Below are 5,322 nucleotides of genomic sequence, written 5' to 3' on the forward strand. Positions count from 1 at the left end.
ATTTGAAAAGAAAACGGAAAAAAATATTTACGCATTTTCCGCACTATTGATTTAAAGTCACTAAAGTGGCACCACCGAAATCGGGGTGTTACAAGGAGTATTTTAATTAGTATTATTATTAATGCAATTATTATATTATAATTAAATAAAATAAAAATAAAAATCAAGATAAGGATAAGGATGAAATCAAGTTCTAGAGAATTCAAAGGACAAGGATGAGAATAAAAAATATTTCAGGAAGGACTAAACTGCAAACTGATTTAACTCTGAAGGACCAAAGTTAATAACCGACCTATTCTATAGGGACCTAACTGTGACATCAGAAATAGTCTTAATTCAAATTCAGGTCCCTGGTTTTGTCTATAAATACCACCACGAAGTTCAAGTTCAAACCAGCTCAAATTAGAGCAACCCAAGCCTCCAAATCCTTGCTAAACCTTCCCCTCAGCCTCCTAAAGCCTTCCCTAACCTCTTCTCCGCCCAACAACCACCACAAAACACCCAACCGAGCTCAAGAAATTCCGAAACTTTGAGCTCTCGGTTCTCCCTCAAATCTCCATCTATTTTGTCGCATCAAGAGTCTATTTTGCTTAGAATTTTACCAGGAAGCTATTCGTGCAAGAATTTTGAAGTTTGGAGGTCTAGATTTCATTCTGCCATTGTTGGCCGGAAAAGCTTCACGGAGCTCATCGTTTTGGCCAAACCAGAGACCTTCTCAGCTACCCACCTATACCATTGAGTTCCTGGGAGTGAGAGGAAGCTTTTCCAACCGGTTTCCACCCTTAACTCCACCCTCCCGCCGGAGCTCCGCCGCCAACCACCACCTTCTCCGGCGAGCTCACCGGAAAAACTGTTCAGAACTTGGATTTTCTTGCATAGTTCAAATCCTTGTCTTCCATAGGTTCCATATACATATTCGGTTCGGAAAATTAACTTGGTTTGATAGGGTTTCAAGAGACGAGAAGGTATGCAACTTCCCGGCCTTATAACTCACTATTCTTAATGATTCAATGCAAAGTAAGAGTTGATTATGATTCATGGGATTAAAATGAACATTTAGAAAGAAACAGAATGAATTTTGGAGGTCTAGAACAAAAGTTATGAAATTTTTAAGTTTAAGCTAAAATAATTTTATAATTATTTTCTTATTTAATTGGCTGGCTCTGCCGCCACACACATAAAGGCCGGCACTGCCGCCTCATTTTAAAACTAATGGTCGGCTCTGCCGCCTTATCAACTAATGGTCGGCTCTGCCGCCTTATCAAAAATATATGGTCGGCTATGCCACCTTATTTAAAATTATATAACGATGGTCGGCCTTGCCGCCTAATTATTTAATAAAAACGAATATTGAAATTAAGAAGAATAACATGGAATTTTATAACTTTAAGGTGGAAAAAATTGACTAAAATACCTTACGATATTATTATTGCAGATAATTATCAATTGGAGGATTTTCCGAAGAAAGGTAAGGGGGGGAGAATGCTCAACTCATGAGGGAATGTAGTGTAAATAAATAGGTGTTGGACCTCCCTTGGGTCCCTATTTGTTTTATTGAAATATTTAAAAAAAAATGATTATTGTAAACAGGATTTATTTCTGGGAATTGATTCGATAGGAGCCTCCGAATCTTTTCTTAAACATTTTTTTTACGAGGCATCCCGATTTTTAAAGAAAATTATTATTTGATCAATTCTCAGAATATTTCCACGAGATTTCTAACGGCTTGCAGGTACTCTATGAAAAGGAAAGGTCAGTGGCCCCAACTGGACAGTCAAGGCCAGGCTGTGCCATTGGGTAACGCTGTGAGATCTAAGGGATACCTTTATGGTTGCGGTCCTTGGGGTGTGATTAGGTGGGACCTACCAACAGGTTGGAGATGAGGTTTGTCCCATCCGGAACCTAATCACACTGCAGGCCCCCTGATGATCGTCCTAGCCGAGCGGCTTCTCGGTGACTTTCCTGGAGAATGTTGGGCCCACATCCTCGTCCAGAGACCAAAACTATATCTAATTAGATTTTTAATGATTTATTTGATTATGCTATTACTTTTCACTTGATTTACTTGCTTATTTATTTTACACTATTTCTCTTGCTCGAGTGTGTTGGATTGCTTCTCACCCCTCTTGTTTTGTTTGGCTGTTGTTCTAATTGAATAACTTAGGGACGGAGACCGAGGAGAAAGAACTAGAATGAAAAAGTGACCAAGGCAGGAAGAGCTGTAAATAGTTGTGAATATACGAGAGTGTTCGAGTAGAATAAAGACCAGCTGATGGAAGAAGACGTGTGCGACTGGACTCGTACTCTATCAGACTGTAAAATAAGTATGAAAGCAGTGGGGTTTTGTAATTAAGTTTGTTAAAGTAATTGGGAAAGATTCAGAGGAGTCCATGCGAGACTCTGGGATGTCTTGTCTAAGGAAAGGAATCGCTTTTAATGACGCTTAGCGCGGCTAACTTTCCTGGAGACGTTCTCAGACTATCAATTTGACAACGATGAATTCTGACCCAAAGGTCTTGTATTTTTTCAAGGTTCATCAATAAAAGTGCTGTTTTTCTGAAGGTATTCTTATTTTATAGTTTAGGTAGGGTGTGAGTTTGGTCGTCACAGCAAGTTCAGAGCAATCGAATTGCAACCAAAGCAAATTTGGTAGCGAGAGGTGTTCATTTGGAGGAGGGAGCGATGTGTGCATTGTGTGCCGAGAATTTGGAATCCACAAGTCATCTTTTTCTACATTGCAATGTGGTGGCATCCTTGTGGCATAGAGTATTACAACGGGAAGGTATCGCATGGGTACTGTCGGGGACCATACCATCCTTGTTACAATGCTGGGAGGTGCTGGGCATTAAAATCGATAAACATGTATGGTCACTGATACCTTTTGCGTTATTATGGTTATCTTCTCCCAAAAACTCTTCTGTGTGGAAAATGTTTGGGATATAATGCTTGCTCGTGTATATTGGTGGGTGAAAGGTAATACAGATGATTTTGCATACTCGTTGGAGCAATTTGTAGCAGGTTTTGAATTTGTGAAGCTGCATAAAAATCAGGTACCGCGAGGTAATGTGGTTTGGACACCCCCACCATATGGGGTTTTAAAATTTAATGTGGACGGGGCTGCAAAAGGTAGCCCGGGAGTTAGTGGGATTGGAGGGGTGCTGCATAATTCAAATGGCAACATTTTGGGTTATTTCTCCATGTCAACTGGTATTTTGTGGGCTTATGAGGCGGAGGTACAGGCTATCCTACATGCTCTACTGTTCTGTCATCATTTTAACTGCCATCAGGTTCTTATTAAAAGTGATTCTACGTTAGCAATAGGGTGGACTTTGAATAGTCATAGGAGACCATGGAAGTTACAGCAGATTTTTAATCAGATTGATTATCTGTGGGAATTGGTATCTTGTGTGGGAATACAACACATTCTAAGGGAGGGTAATGGAGTAGCTGATTTTTGGGCTAAACAAGGATGTGGCAGATCTGATGTAATTTGGTCTTTCACTGAGACCTATATTTAGCTTAAATGGGAGGGATGTTCCCATATAGGGGTGTACAAGACCCGGCCCTACCCGCCAACCCGTCCCGGCCCAAGCCTTTAGGGCCGGGTTGAACCCGGCCCGATCATTAAAAGAGATCGGGTTCGGGTTGATCTTTGAGTTACCCGACTTCGGGTAGGGTCGGGTTCGGGTTGACACTCGGGTCACCCGGCCCGTCCCACATATATATTTTATAAAATTTTAATTTGATATAGTGATTAAAATGTGATACATGGTGCTCAAATTTATCTTACCATGTAGATGAGATTAAAATGTTTAACATCTACCTTATGAATTAAATAAATGTTGGTCAAACTATGTACACTTTCATGCTCTAACAAGAGAAAATCATGTGTGCGTATTATGCATATGTGAGACAAGTGAAGAAATGATCAAACAAAATGTAAGCATTTCAAGTGCAATAGATTATGAAAGAATTAGATCCTTTCAAGTTATTTCTTCTAAAAAATAGTTCCAACTTATAACTCTTTTAGTATGTTATTATCTTTAAATTTTACAATTAGTATCAAATAGTCTTAAACTTATTGTCCCTCGGGTCAACCCGGTCCCGTCCTACATAGACCCGTCCTAAATTGGACCCGCATAATGTCGGGTTGCTTCGGGTCTAGGGACGGGTTAGGGTCTATGAATTGACCCGATCAACATTTAGGGCCGGGTTAGGGTTAACCAAAACCCGTCCCAACCCGTCCCTTGTACACCCCTATTCCCATATCTCTCTGTTTCATTCAATAAAGTTTAATTTTAGAAAAAAATAATAATAAAAAGTATTAAAATAAGTAGTATATTTCAATATACAATTTTTTCTGTTTGGTTAACATAAGAAATTTTGAATTTTTTTTTGAAATAAGAAACAAATAAATCCATAATATATACATTCAGGGGTTTTTCTAGGTCCCATCATCGCACACGTGACATCTCATAATTGGCTAATTTCATTAAAAATCCTACATGACAATCATTCCTCCTTTCCTCTTAATGTACACCCTTCTCCTTAACCTACACTCCTCTCTATTTAAAAGCTTATATAAGACTCTTATTCTTCATTCATCTCTCAATTATTTGGATTTCTCCTTAACCTACACTGCTTCTTCAATCATCTCCTGCGTTTTGTATTTTTTGAGCCTTTCTACATGGCTTCAAGATCTCATTTTGTGGTTCTTCTTGATTATACAAGGTATGTACTTTTTCTCATCTGAAATCAATTTTTCATGTCTTTGGTGTGTGTTATTGTAATTTAATCTCATTCCTTCAAAATTCATGTTTTACTAACCCTAATATGTTATTCTCTTCATTCCCTTTCAACAATTTTTTACAGGATTATGCTGTCATTAGACCTATAGACGCTGAAAATAACAATTTCACAGATATGGATCAAGGGTATATTATTATTATTGATCCCGTGAGTGTTATGCAAATTAATGGAAATTAGAGTCGGTGACATAGTTTTTTTTAGGTTTGAAAGATTAGCAAATAGAATTATTGAAGTTAAGGTGGTGTATGAAAATATTTAGTTAGTTGTTATTCATTCAAAATTTAATCAGTTGTTGTTTTGTCTTGGGTATCTTTTCGTGGTTTTGTTTTTCTCAATCTACATGAGAGGATTGTTCTCATGATTTACTTTATTTATCAAATAAAATTCAAGATTAATTGTTATTTTTTTCATTCTGGAATTGTTCTCATGATTTACTTTGTTTTTCCTTTGTTTTACACGTACAATTTTTTCCTTGACTTCATCACTTTGTCTTGTGGGCTGAATCAAGCTGGA

At 38.0% G+C, this 5,322-nt stretch overlaps 1 long non-coding RNA gene across 1 annotated transcript; it reads left to right on the plus strand.

Moving 5' to 3' along the window:
- The first annotated feature begins 229 nt into the window (after window positions 1-229).
- LOC130735563 (uncharacterized) lies at window positions 230-2,561 on the plus strand. The gene is made up of 2 exons (XR_009018503.1): window positions 230-965; window positions 2,165-2,561. It is a non-coding gene; the product is annotated as an uncharacterized LOC130735563 (long non-coding RNA).
- The last annotated feature ends 2,761 nt before the right edge of the window (window positions 2,562-5,322 follow it).

Source organism: Lotus japonicus, chromosome 2, assembly GCF_012489685.1.
Source record: "Lotus japonicus ecotype B-129 chromosome 2, LjGifu_v1.2".
Lineage (NCBI taxonomy): Eukaryota > Viridiplantae > Streptophyta > Magnoliopsida > Fabales > Fabaceae > Lotus > Lotus japonicus.